This window comes from Lates calcarifer, linkage group LG7_2 (genome assembly GCF_001640805.2).
Source record: "Lates calcarifer isolate ASB-BC8 linkage group LG7_2, TLL_Latcal_v3, whole genome shotgun sequence".
Taxonomy (NCBI): domain Eukaryota; kingdom Metazoa; phylum Chordata; class Actinopteri; family Centropomidae; genus Lates; species Lates calcarifer.
The window spans coordinates 9,841,168-9,856,362 of record NC_066854.1 but is presented as its reverse complement, the minus strand read 5'-3'; the positions used below and the strand labels follow the sequence as shown (position 1 = coordinate 9,856,362).

The following is a 15,195-nucleotide window of genomic DNA, read 5'->3' as shown; positions in this document are numbered from 1 at the left end:
GACTGAGCTTCCTCTGTGCTGCGAGTGTGTGTGTGTTGGGTGGAGGGTGTGTGGGTGGCGGTCACCACCTGCTCTCAGCCTAATTTCAGTTTTCTCAGGACCAAAACATTGCATCGCACTCTGACTGGGTTTTAATCCAAATTATGATGGATTGAATTGCTAAATTGGAATGAACTGAATTTTGTAAAGGCAAAGAATGTAACTTATATACAATCTATGGTATCTATTTCAATTTCTATTTTCTGAAAATACATTCATATTTTCACATACTATTCTATATATAATATACTGTTGCCTTCACCAGTAGAGAATTAATAATTTGGCTTAATAGGATTTTGGTAGATTTTTTTAAAATTAAAAATTCAGTACTTTTTTGGTTGAGCTCACATAAAACAGAAGATTCCAGATATTGAATTACTACACTTATACGTAAAACAAATGGTTTAATTTAACTTAATATACAGTATGCAGTTCCAATTCATTAAAATGTCAAAAATACATTCCCTTTCACAGGCATTTAAACTAGATTATGATGCATGGCTGTACAGCACAGGACTTAAAATGCAGGAGCACATATCATTTCAGTTTAAACTTTGTTTAAACCAGCCATCACCAAACTGAAATTTACTACAGGCAGATACAGATGACTGCTGTCTCTCTGTCCTCAGTAACCCAGCTGATTAATGTCATATACAGATTTCTGACAACACCTTTAAAGGAAAATACTGGTATTTTTCAACCTGGGTTTTATTCTCATAAATTGTGGCCATTCCTATTAATGGGTCTTAACTTTGCATTTGCCACCTTTGTTGTATAAATTCAGAAAAAGGCACTCATATACAGAGATCCCAATGCATTTACCTAACATAATTAATAATAAACATTTTTTTAGACACAGAAACAATGTGCTTTAAAATTGAGGTTTATTTTGAAATCTTCAGGAAGGTCATGCTGCCCCAGAATACTTTTGTTTTGCTGTAGTCGTGTTTCCCAAGCTCTAAAATGGAGGTGGTGAGTGCAAAGTTGGCATGACCCAGAACATACATAATTATGAGAGTAAAGCTCATGGTTGCAAAATACAGGAATTTTATATTTGCAGTTAATTTGCAAAGAAACAACAGATTTTTCCAGTTTTTGAAATGCATACAGCACATACAGTATTGTGTGATCGGTGTTAAATCTCATGCTGATTGCTCGGGTCGCAGTATATGAATTCTGTGTTGTGGTTCAGATATGGTGTGAGCGTCTTGTAATTAAACAAAATACCTATCAGGACAGATCGGCCCTCTGCTGTCCATCTTGTTTTTCCTTTCACTCTGCTGTTGCCCAACCGATTAGTAATAAACTATCTTTGCATGTCTGAGGCTCAGACCACAGTGGGTTAACTGCTGACTTCCCTCGTGTGGCTCAGCATTAAAAACACTATTAATTCAAGCTTATCAGTGTAACAACACACTGCATTAAATGAGTGTGAATCAGCAGAAAATGCTCCATACGCTGTCTCCAATGTCTTTAATGTAGATTAATGCTACCTGCCTGCGTTTTGGCTGCCTCTGTGGACACCAATTAAGAGCAATAATCACCTTTTCATGGTCTGCTCTCTTAGTAGGTCATTACCCTCCACCTCACAACCCCCCCCACCCCCACATTCCCAGCACTTTCACCAAATACAAGATAATGAGCAAAGTTTGGTGGGTGTCGATGTTATTGTGCGCTGCTTTTTTGTGGGCGTCGTTGTTATTCTAACCACTGAAAAGCATGAGTCAGTGCATTAAACAATGTGGAGAATATTCACAAGCGTGTGGCTTACCTGAATGTGTAGCATTTCATGTAGAGGAGATTCAGTTGGAATTGAATGGAGGTGAAGGGTTGAACAGTTGATTTATTTCTCTTCCTCTTCCCCTGCCTCTCTCTTTTCCTCCCTCCCTTCCTCCCTCTCTCATTTTTCCCGGTGTCAGGATGACTGATAGTGGTCAGCACAACCGGGTGTCCGGCATTATGCCCCCAACAAATGGCTGCGGCCCGCTCGGCCAGGCCTTGGACCGGACAGGAATCAATATCTTACCATTTAAAATCTATCAAAAGAGGATTTTTGAGAGCGCTACAGCTGCCTGCATTCTCTTCCACCCACCACCAACCCCCCCTCCACCCAGCCATGCCACGAACACTGAATCAGACACTTTGTAGTTACAACTAGTAATCAATAAGCCAGCACCTTCACAGATCTTAACCGCGGTCGCCTCGGAGCGGTGATGGATGGCGAGGAAGGCCGCGATTCATTTTGTCAGGCCATTACGCTGGGCGAATTCTGTCCACTTCATCCCGCAGACGATCATTTTTCACACTTCATAAGGAGCAGAAATGGGTTGCGATGGAGGAGAGGACGAGGGGGGGAGGCAAGACAATGAGAAGGCAGACGGAGAAAGAGAGCAGGGAAGAAGTGAAGAATATGGGAAAAGGTTTAGAGGGAAATATAGAAAGGAAGGGGGGGGAGGAGAAAACGAGAGTGATGACAGACGGTAGAGAAAGCAGGAAGAGGAAAGAGAAACCAGACTGAGTGGCTCCTGCAGCCATTTTGCCTTTTTGTGTTAGTGAAACCCACATATATACGCTGCAGAAAATGCCTCTTTATGACACAGAAGCATTAAAACTTTTCTCCACTGAGAGATCCCATTAACCTCTATACGCTGAGAAACAACCTTTCGATTTGTGAAAACCTCTCTGAACAGTGCGGAATAAGCCACAACAACAACAAAAGAAGTATGTTTGTTAAGCTACAAACAAGACAACAGCGAGCTGGACTGTGTCTGTGTCTATGCTGTGTGTAACCAAATCAGTCAGGGGGGAAATTGATTTTTTTTTCTCTCCCTCACTGAAAGCATTTTATCGCTATAAAGCACACAAGGGCAAAGTAACCATGAACAAGTCCCACTAGTCAAACGTATTATGTTTACAAAACAGCAAAGTGGTAAATTAGTCGAGCTAAAACGCACCGCACACTTCCACACAGTGAAATATTGTGCCATTACTACACTCCATGTTCAGTTATAATAGCCACAGAGTACTCTGAAAAATATCAGCTTGTATAAGGAAGTGTAGTGGTGGCAGGTGGACTTAAATAAAAGAGAGAGGAAGATAAATCCTACTCTGAATCCTTTCTTTCTTCCTCCCTTCACCTTCTGTCATTTGCATTAATATATCCTCCTCCCTTTCCCACCTTTCCCTTCCTCCCCCTCTTGGCCTGGCTCCCAAAGACCCACGGTGTTCTTGTTGGATCGATCTTGCCTCGGAAAACAAGTGACAGCTGCTCTGTGTGTGTGTGTGTGTGTGTGCCCGCAGTTGCGTTTGTGTGTGTGTGTTCGTGCTGTCCCTCGGTCGTGGTCTCGCCCCATATGTTGGCCCTCACCTGCTGGCGGGGCGAGGATTATGAGCTACAAGCTCTTATTAAAACTGGATTTGTTTACCCTCCTGCTTGCACGCGGCGACAACAAAAACAGTATGACCTGTCCGTTGCTGGGCCACCGCCCGGCCGTGAGAAAAGCCATGGTGAACCCAGTGAGCCGGGCGTGGAAAGTCAGTGAAAATACACAGATAAGGCTCAAAGCTCATTTGTTAACAAATGAAAATTGGAAACATTATCTACTGAGCACACAGTGAGAAGCTGAGATGATTAGTACATCAACATTAAGTTAATTGGAAACAATTTTCATTTCATTGTCAAGTATAAAAGTGAGAAACTAATTCATTTTCTTAGACAATAAAATGTGTAATATCTTAAGGTTTTAGTCAAACAAAACATTTAAGTTATCATCCTTGAGCTCAAGGAAATTGGGATGTGCATGTTTCAAAATCAGTATGGATGAGTTTTCCTGTGTCACCAAAAAGCTGGCACCGGCACAGCTTCACAAAATCACTGGAGTCACTGACGTCAGTGGCTATGGGAGGGGCTACCCCAAGTAAATGTTCCACCATTTTGAAGAAGACACAAGAGATTATGTCTACGTCTCTATTCTGAATGCTTTTCGTGGTCCCTACATGCAGGCAGCCTTCATATACAAGATGTAATGATGTTAAAAGTAAAAATAAGCTAATCAGTTGTGTTCATCCAGGCACTTTTGATTACTCTCTACTGGAAATGACCCCAACTTCTGTGGCCTGGGTGTCAAAATGAGCAAGCTCTGACCTGGCAGCCGCACCGGCAGAAAAAGATATTAGAGCCCTAAACTCAACACTGTTATTTGTGATGTAGTTTGGTCAAAGTAATTCTCCATAGCTGCCTAAAACCACCTACAGGAACAACTGTACTGTACATGATGAATAGGTAACCTTACCTGATCTAAAACCTGACAGGCTTATGATAAGAATTTATATGGAAAAGGATATGATAAATTGAGGTGCATCTGAGGTGACGGTCCTGAACTCTCTCTGCTCATAACAGTTGATGTCAGCATGTGTCTGCAGGTTTTCATTCCAGCCACTCATAACACAGCAGCTGATCTCATTGACTTACATCAGTCCTCTAGAAATATTCATATATTAGTAAACTGTTTTCCTAGTTATGTTGTGGTGTCAGTGTAATTTCTGGATTATGTTCAGGGGCAGCATTTTTTGGAACAAAGTGCTACATTTATGAATGACAGTGGAGTAGCCAGGAGGTGGATGAGGAGGATGGTGTGTGTACAAAGCATCTACAGTCCTGTCTGTGGTTAGTTTTAGGCAACAAACACACTTTACATAACCTTGTCACTACAAGTGGATATTGTACTGCAAGACCAGATATTTTAGTAAACAAATATATTGTCTGTGAATATTTTGCTAATACATAAAATGAACAGTACACATTCATTACGTCAGAAAACATAATTTGGTTGCGACTGCATTTCCCACAAAATGTATTTGCTGTTGCAAATTAGTTGTGCGTAAACATAATTTTAGGGTTACTCTTGAACACTATAATTTTAATTAGGGGTGGGTGAGGTGGATAAAATCTATCACTGTTTATGGAATGTAATATCTCAGTATCTAGTGTTTCTGGTTCATCTAAAAAATTAGAAACTGTACACTTTAAATTACCAGTCGAAAAGTCTGTTTTTGACTAATCTAGCAAATGACTGTTTCATCACGTTGATACAAAAATCATAGATGTTCACGATTGCCACTGCTTGATGATATAATGTCATATCAGGCACCAATACACAGTGTACAGCACAGCAGAGTGACTCTTCAGGCAGATTAAAAGAATTTTTCATCCCAGAATTAAAGTCCTCCTTCTGTGTAGCTGTAGGAGCCGGTTTGATAATGGTTTTAAAGCAACAGCAAATGCAAACAGTAATCTCTTTGACGGCGTGTTTCCTGTCCTCCCTCCCTCCTCTCTCCACTTTTCGCCTCTCTCCAGATTTTTTTTGACCATCCTTGGATCACAGCAGAGGTTCAGATATAATCTGTTGTGTCCTTTCTCTTCCTTTTTTTTCCATTCATCTGTTTCTGTTTGGGCCTTACAAGGACAACACATTTATTTTTAGCTCATTTTCTCTTCTGTTTTGTCATCTCTCTTTCATCTTTTGTCTCATAATCTCATTTCTTTTGTCCTCTTTTTCCCCTCTTTTCATCTCTCTAATATTCTCCACCTGCCCCCCCTTTATATGTTTTTCTCTCTCTCTTTTTCTTTCTCTCTCTCTCTCTCTATTTCAGCCCCTTTATTTTTATTTCTTCTTCTCATTATTCTGCTTTTTTCCTCCTTCATGTGTTCTCTCCTCACTCCTTTCTGACCTCATACCTCTTTCTTTCCCTCACAGCTTCTGTTTTTCTTTTTTTCCACCGTGATAACCCAGTGTTCCCTTAATAGGAAGCCATCATTCACAATAAAGTTTGGCCTGTGCGTCTCCTCCTCTCTGCCACAGCTTAACATCCACGTTAATAGTGACTATTCCCCTAGACTCTCTCTCTCTCTCCCCCAACCTCAGCGCCAAAGCTGAACGACTGCAAAGTCAGCATCTCTTTTATGGAAATTAATGGGGAGTGTGGGGGTCAGACGGAGAGGGAAATACAAGTAAAGGAAATGACAAAAGAATAAAAGTAGAGACGGAGAGAAAGGAAGACAGAGACGAGGGAAGAGGAGGCAAGTACAGCGGCAAGTGGCCGAGAAAAAGAGGCAGAGAACAAATGGGAGAATATGGCGAGAGAGATGGAGGATGAGGCAGAGGAAGGTAGAGAGGCACAGTCAGCATCTGTCATGGAAATTAATGGGGAATATTACAAGTTATGGAGTGGAGACAGGGAGGGAGGGAGGGGGACGGAGGTGTAGCAGGAGAGTCAGTACACAGAGGTGACAGAGGGGGAAGGCTGATTTGGTTCTGATCATATTATTATGACTTTTTTCCTCCACCTATCACACCTGTAACAATGTGGCTTTCTGATAAACACTCAGTGTGCGTATGTGTATTGTTGTTGTGGGTTTGGCAGATCGGTATAAAACATAATAATGGATTAAGTGAATGTGGAGTCATGTTGATCATGTAACTGCTTAGTACTGAAAATATATATTTAGGTTCTGTTTTTAAGCTGGTTTGGGTTTTGAAGATAATCACACTTATTATTTTCATCCTGAGTGTCAGACTAATGTTAGTTGTACAGACACAGACTGTGATATTACCACAAGCCTGTGTCTTATTTGTGTTGATCACATCTGTATCAGCTGGTCAGCTTTTGTCAGACCTGCCAGAAGGGGGCACAAAACTACTACAGGCCAAACAGAGAGCAGCTACAGGCCTCCACCTCTGGACGGTTAGATTCTTATTTCCAACTTTCAGTTTGTAACATTTTTATTATATGGTTGCATGATTGTTTTCATAGCCATCTAAAAATCTCTAAGATTGGAATTGTTTTTTTCTGGTGACACCAGTTTTACTGTAAGAAAAATCTAAGTTTATTTGAATAGCAGCTCTCAACATTAAGGTAATGCAAATTGCTTTTCATTGACGTAAAAGCATCAAGACAAGACCCATAAGTCCACATAAAAAGATAGATATGAATAGGATTTGAAAAGTGCAAGTAGGTTAAAGTTTAAGAATATCTGAATTAAGCAAGTTAATTCTATGTATTTTTTAATTTACACATAATAATTGCAGGGAAATTCATAGCAGAAAATGAATATGATAAAAGATGAATAAGAACTGATAGAAAACCAAAAATATAAGGGAGTGTTTGCAACATTATAAAACTAAGATCGAAATGACTGCAGATTAACTTGTGCCTAAAAATCAAGGGACGTTATAATTAACGTTACAATAAAGAGAATTATATTCTATGTAAAAACAACTAAAAAACTGAAAACAAAAAGGAGTGCTTGCAGAAAAAAATAAAACACAACGGAAACAATAAACCATCTCAGAGCTGGTGGTGTAGTACGTAGGTATTTGTGTCAGTCCCAGCGTGGCCAGTTTAAGTTTTAATAAATGAGAAATCAGGCTGCAGGTTAAGTAGCTCAGAGGCGGGGACAAAAGCCCTGTTTCCTTTCTGCTTGTCACCTTTTGTGCCAAAGCACATTGGAGGATTGAACCTGTCAATCAAGCCTCAAACCAGCATGTTGCCCCTGCAGCAAAGACAATGACAAACCCCCCTTGTTTCCAAGCTTAACCCTTTGAAAGGGGCTGTTTAATGGTTTAACACGTTTCAACAATAAAAACCTTTTGAAATTTAATTCATAATTTAGTTTTGGTTCAGATGCCACTCTTCTCTTTTAACACACAAATTCTTGAAATATTGATAATTAATGTAGACCTTAAAGTAACTTTAATGCATTAAAACTATAGTTTATTAATTAAAATGTGGCACCAAAATTCCTGGACTTTCTGGACTTAATGCACTGTCAGGAAACTTTTTTAAAATTCAGCTGATTTAACTTTGGACATCAATTCATGAGTACACACTGCTGTGTGTGTAAGCAGTGTTGTTCATTTATAATAAAATATTCAGTCCTTTTTCATTTGAGAAAATCCACAAATCCATTTAATATAATATTACAGATAGTAAACGGTACATGTGGAGAATAAAAGTCATCCATCACATTTTTTAGTGTGTTGGTTTCTCAGTGGGGAAGAGGCGAGAGAACAGAGAAAGGGAATTGGGTGCTAAAGCACAGATTGAAAAAACTTCCCTCGGCCAGCCAAGCATCACGGACATCAAAGTGAAGACATTGTTTGGGAGGAACAATGGCTGCCGTCACAGTCCAGGAGTTTGTGTGTTGTTGCGTGTTTGCACTCCCAGAATCCCCCTCTGACGGCGAAATCACTGGATTATCAAACCGGCAGATGCAAACCGCAGAGAACAATATCATCGGCAGCCCTCAGAGGGGAATCCTCAGAGGCCCGTCTGTAAGAGACGCACAGATAACATCAAACAAAGAAAGTAGGCACCTCTGACGGAAGCCAGGAAACTTTGATTCACTGGTATTTTTTTTTAAAATACCTGATTTATCAAGTCACAATAAAAACAGGCATGAAAATAAATGTATAAGAATACACTGTAAACTGGATTTTATGTTATTTACTCTCTCGACTAAAATTTGACTTTCTAACTTTATATTTAGCTGTACATGTTCACTAAATTACTGCCTACAACTTGAACTACTTTTACACTAACTTTGCCTTTAAATTACTGTAATATAGGCGTATGTTGCTTTAGAAATGCAGCAGTGAAATCTGACTTTAAATTAAATGCAACTTACCCGTTGCAGTACAAATACACAGTATAATTAGACAGTAAAAAGAAAGAGAAATGATTATAAACTCCTACTCTTTTTGAAGGTATGTAAGAACATGTTGTAGTTATTTTGATGTTGTTTTACACATTTTCATTGTGTCGTGCAAACCTCAAATCAGAGCCTAAATGCATGATAAAACATTAATATAGTGCATATTCCCATGTTGTTTTATGGTTTGTTTCCACAGCTACAGCATCTAGATATCGCTCAATGCTTCTTTCTAGTATCATCCAGTTATAAGAAAAAACTAAAAATTGTAATGTGTTAAAACCAAACTATCTGAGCATCTTGAACAAGGTTAAAACAAATCCAAAGAATTATTAGGAAGCACCACTGAGCCAAACTCATGCAAACTCTGGAATGAACTGTCCTGGTCAGCTGGGAGCATATGGGAATGCCATCAAACTGTGATTTGCTGTGTCGACATCCTTATAACCTCTGGGATGCTTCAGCCATGGAGGTCCAGGCTGCTCTGCCTTCCCCGACACTTCAAAACCACAGACAGACTAGTGGGGATAATGCAAAACATAGAGCCGGACTGGAAGATGGCGAGACAGACAAAAACGAGAGAATGGAGGAAAGGGGATGAAGGAGGGCGAGAGAAGAGCTGTTTTCCTGTCACTGGTGCACTTAAAAAAGTATTTTAGGTTTTCGTGTGATTACAGTTATTTTCATAGCAGCCGCTGGGACTGCTGCAATCCTGAAATAGTCTGTTTGAGACGGAAGAAATCCTTGGAGAAAGTCCACCTGGTCGTCCAGCAGCCAAACAGGAAATCAATAGAGATCAGAGTAATGGCAGGACACACACACACACAAACATACACTGAGGCTGAGTGAATAAAACTAACACTAATCACACCTTATTAGCAGAGGCTCAAGTGAATGCCAGCAGAATTGATCCCTGGGTCCATTAATGGGACTCATTAGCCTTTTAATGAAGCCAAGTTTGGTGGAAACGAGAAGGGGACAAAAGGTAGAGGGGAGGAAAAAGGAGATGAACGTGGAGACCAGCAGGAAGAGAGTAATGTGGAGAGGTTACAAAGAAAAAATGAAGGATCTGATCAAAAGAACCTCAAGAAACTATTTATTTCAATATTAAGCAGCTTTTAACATTATTTATTTTGCTTATTTTTCATCTGCCAAATGACTGTCTTTCTGACGTTCCTTGAATATCTGTTATAAGTGAAGCGCGTCTGCCTCTGCACAACCAAACCTCCCTTGCTATTAGCATGTAGCTTGTTAGCTCAAGCAAACATGTTGCTGACAGAAGCAGCAACTTGTTGAAGGAAACAGGAGGCCACAGTTTTATTAGTCCTGCATGTGGCCTGATATATTTTTATCTCTAGGATACATCCAACAGATCGTCAGTCTGTTAGGAACTTCATGTAGGAGAACAAATAGTGGTCCTGAACTTTATTTAGGACCAGTGAGCTACAGGATTGCTACTGTAAAGGGCAACACAGAAATTTGTTTCACATGTTTGAAGTAATGTCTTCCATGCAGTTAAACTGCATGGATTAAGTAATTAAGTAATTAAAGCACTAATAGGAACAGCTTAACTTGTAAATTGCTTTTGGTTTAAAGCTAAATGGATAGGAAAAGTTTAACCGTCCCTCTAAAATTGTTTAAATCCCAAAAGGGCTGAACTAAAAAAGTTGTTAAATAAAGTTGGGCAAATTACCCTGACGTTTAGTCTAGACTGGGTCAAGCTGAAGAGACATTGGACCCTACGTTTCTTTTGATTTGATCTATAATATCATTGGACAACTGATGACATCATCATTATTTTCTCAGCCTGACTTCTCAGTCATTGGTTATTTTCATTATCAATTAATCTGCAGATTATTTTTCCAGTTAATCATTTAGTCTCTGAAAGTCATTTCAACTTTGCAGAGCTGATCTTCTAGTCTTCCAATATCTTTTTTGGTCCAATCAGAAGTGATTGGACAAAGAAAAGTATTTGCCATATGTTGTATGGTTTTTCTGTTTTTCCGTCATTTTTTGATTAATCAATTGATGATTTCAGCTCTGTCTGTCTTTGAAAGCTCTCTACAGAGAGATGGAAGAAACAAATATACAAATATTTTCACAGGATAAACTGGTCTTCAAGTGCCTCTTTAACTACCTGAAAGTAAGAGAAAAAAGAAGCCCAAAATCGTTTATTTATTCAGTACTTGATTTTAGCCTATAAAGCATTTTCCCTGCAGTGTTTACAGAAGGAAAACTCAACTAGAAGTGAAACAATCTGCAAGAAAAGCAATGAAACAGGTCTGGGGGCCTGACTTGGAGAAATGCTGACATATACAAATGCAGTTTATGCGTTTAGCTGATACTCTTATCCTGAGCAATGTAAAATAAGTGCAACAGTAGAAAAAATTCACTGGGGGAAAAAAAAAAATCCTAGATAACCAAAATCCCAAGCAGCTGTTGTGCACCCAGACAATAGATGTGACAAACATTTGTCTCTCGCTGAAACGATGATGGGAAATAAAGAAGAGCCGGGCAAAGAAATACGAGCTGAGGAGCTGTGGTCGCAGCATTTATTTTGTCAGGAGTTTCTCTCAGTGGTTGTACAGGAGGAAGAAGATACAGGAGGAGGCAGATGTGATTCAGAAGGGAGAGAGGGCCTGTGAGTACTACACTGTGCCAACAGTGAAGAAAAATGATGTGCATAATAGTTTGCTGTCTCCCGCAGTAGCTGATGGGGTGTTTTCTGCCTGAGCAGTGCTTCTGAAAACACAAACCTAAGACTGGAGGGTTTTCTTTCCTTTGCACAGTGAAACCATTGAGTGGTGGAATACTGGGACCAGTGTTTAGTAATAACCTGTTAGTGGTAGCACATTCACTAATGTTCTGTACTTGATGCTAATACTTCCATTTATATTGTAATTTTACTCAACGGCATGTATTTGACAGGTAAAGATATTTAATAGCTCAGTATCAGGGCTGGGTAAGGATTGTAAGTGATACAATGTGCAGTGTAATTTAGGCCTCCTATTTAAAACGACAAATCACTTTGTCCATGCTCTCTACAATGACACAGAGGCATTTCCTGATCTGCCACCCCTATCAACAGGACAGCATCATTTGTCTTTGACCATACCAAACCATGTCTATTGGAAAACACAAAATAGCTAAATATGCTATTTGTAAGTTTTCTCTGCTAGTGAATGTGGTTTCTTGCTGGTGGTGGTGATGGTTGCTTATCGTGAGCTTCAGCAGTCGTGTTTACAATACAAGAGGTTAGACTACAGCAGTGCTACTCCTTCAGGACAGTCTGAATGTTACAGTGTGATGAAACGGGCCGACCGGGTTTGCCAGGCTGGGGATAGCGACTTAGCATGCTAACTTCAGTAGAGGAAAAGAAATGATAGAACAAGCAGTAACACTGGTGTTGTTTTCCACCATTGGAGACAGCTCTTGGTGAGTGCAGGAATGAGATTTGATATTGAACTCAATGTTACATCTAGACTGGTTAGTAAACAGCTGTTAATGCTAATGCAAAACTTACAGATAGCTGAGGTGAGGGAGCAACTGTGGTCAAGGTTAAAAGAAATCAACAGTGACTATTGGTAGGAAATGGGAAACAAACAAACAGTGGTGTTAAAGTCCAGTGTTTTGATACTTGAACCTAGTTTTATTTTTATTCCAACGTGAAGAAAAAGTTTATTTACAAAGTAACATAATTGACAGCTGCTACAGGAGCTTGTTTGAGTCATGGCAGTCTGTAAACTGTGTCACAAAGATAGAAGTTAAGATCTATGCTGATCCACTGCAACTTACAGGACTGTTGTGACTCAGCATGGTTTGCTGAGTCTGGCTGTTTCATACTGATATGTAGGCTTAATAAAATATAGATGTGTCATCTCTTAGACGTTTTGGATTTGCCAAGTAAAATAAATGCTTGGTCCACAGTTTTGTTAGCGGGAAATGTATTTACAATTTAGCTGATAATGTGCACTTCACACACATTTTATATTTGAGGAAACATCAGTGTTGGACACTTGTTGAATACAAGAGAAATTTAAGATCCCAGGATAAACTCTGAGAGGTGCCAGTGTTCATCAAGTCAATCATCAAGTACTGAATCAAAATAAATCGATTCCGGACTTTGTGAATTGAAATCAAATCAAACTGGGAGGTCAGTGCCAATATCCAACTCACATCACAACAGGCTTGTGTAGTCTTGGTGGATGTTGAATGAAAAGCTAACGATGCTGTCTTCCAGGAGGATTTGGGGATGATTTAAGTGTGGCCTGAATGTATTATTTAGACCACACTTTGGCAGTGGCTGGGACAGTTATTAATGATTTTAACTCCAGGCAGTTTCAATAAATAACACTTTTATCAGATCAGTTTAATTCTCAACCTCACGGGTTTACTTTTTTCTTTTCTTTTCTTTTCTTTTCTTTCTTTTTTCTTTTCTCCTCTACCCTGTTTTCAGCCCCACGCCCTCGTCCTCGGCTTTGACCTTTTCCACGTCCAATGCAATATTTTCTGGAGCTGAATGTCAGCAACCATCAAAAATGACTCAAAACGGCATCAATTTCAGCCTTGTTAGGCCTCCACGCTTTTATGTGCACACACCCATCTACCCACCCACCCACACACACACACACACACACTCAACACACTGGTCGGCCAGCAGCAGACAATGTAAACCAATCCCTCTATTGCTGTCAGCGAACAAGTGGCTACCCGCTGGTCTGAAAAAAGGGCGCGGTGAGAAACGCTCTCAATCACTTTCAATTAATCCCCCCTCCTCTTTGCTTGAAGGGACTTTAAAAGGACAGTTTTTCCATGGGGTGGGTGTGAAGGGGGCACTTAGGCCGCCTCCTGGCTGTGATGGCACACAGATATTGATTTATTATCCTCTTCAACAATATTTATGGCTGGCGGACCTCACGTTAGACCTGTTGGCATCAGGGAATCATTAGTGGAAGGCAGGAGTCGACTCTTAAAGCAGCGAGTGATGAACGTATTTAGAACGTGTAGGAATATTAAAAACATTTTCAGCCACAGTTTCCTCAATAATCTCTTTCCTACATGAAATTCACCCTGTTGTGATTTCCAGACAGTTCTTATCTCATGCTAATAGTGTGGATAATGATAATAAAAGGGAGTGGATGTGTGTGTGTGTGTGTTTGTGTGGCGGTGTGCGAGATCAGGAGCGTCCCTGCTTGAAATGATTAGAAGGTTTGGGCCATTATGAGCTGCTCTCTGCCTTTTGTATCTGCTGTAATGAATATTGAGGGGGGCATTTGGAGTACTTTGAGGAACTAACAGCCTTTTTAATCCTTTAATCCTGAGGAAAACCAATTTCACCCCTATCCACACACACACACATGCACGCACACACACACACACATTGAAAGGGGGTTTCGCTGAACATACTGTGTGTGTGTTTAACCTGCTCTCGTTAATTTCCCGGCTCAGAGACCTGGTGATCCTGGAGATTAGGTTCATTAAAATCACATATTGTACGCACAGTGTGTGTGTGTGTGTGTGTGTGTGTGTGTGTGTGTGTGTGTGTGTGTGTTAGGATCAAGCGAGCAGATAGGGAAGGGCCACCAGTGTCTGGGTTATCACCCTTGTAGGTCCTCCCACACACACAAACACACACACACACACACAGACTTCCAGATGATTCCCCCCTGTGGCTGCAGTCAGCAGTGTTTGCTGCAGTTTGACCCTGACAGGCTTGACTCCTGCCTGTCTGTGAAACGTCCCGCTGTGACGACTGCAACAGAAACCTTTAGGAAGCTTTATCATTTAACCTTTGCTTAGCGGAGGCCTAATCCTCGGCCGCTTAAAGTACATAAAACACCCTTTATTTTAAAGCTTTGATCTAGACACACATGCAGTTCACCTTTATATTGTAAACCAACCATAAACAAGGCTAAAGGCAATTTTCTAAATGTAATGTGTGGATCATCACTCTCTCCAGTAACAGTTCTCATTCCTGTGGTGTCAGTTTTAGAGCTGAAATGACTGGTGGACTGACAGAAAATCGGTCAGCAGCAGGTCTGATAGTATTATTAATTGTAAGATAGGCAGCATTATTTGGGTTGTTATTACGGCTGCATTATCATGTAAGCAGTGTTTTAATGCTATAGCTGATGGAGATAGAGCTAATTTTATTGATTTCATATTAGGGCTGCAACTAACGATTATGCAGTTCATTTAGTAATTATTTTTAGCCCAAGGTGACATCTTGAATGTCTTGTCTGAGATATTTAGTTTAGTGTCATGAAAAAGATAGAAAAGTATCAAATAGTTCCGTCTGAGAGGCTGGAAGCAGCAAATGTTTTGTGTGTAGAATTTAAATCTGTAAAGTTACTACTAACTAAGACTGTCAAATAAATTAATATAGTGGAATGAAAAATACAATATTTCCCAGATTATTCACATGGTTTTTAGTGCTTCATGTGTCA

At 40.0% G+C, this 15,195-nt stretch overlaps 1 long non-coding RNA gene across 1 annotated transcript in view; it reads left to right on the top strand.

Annotated features, from left to right (window-relative positions):
• The window catches only part of LOC127139142 (uncharacterized), a 130,526-nt gene that overhangs the window by 8,166 nt on the left and 107,165 nt on the right, over positions 1-15,195 (top strand). The window lies entirely within an intron of this gene.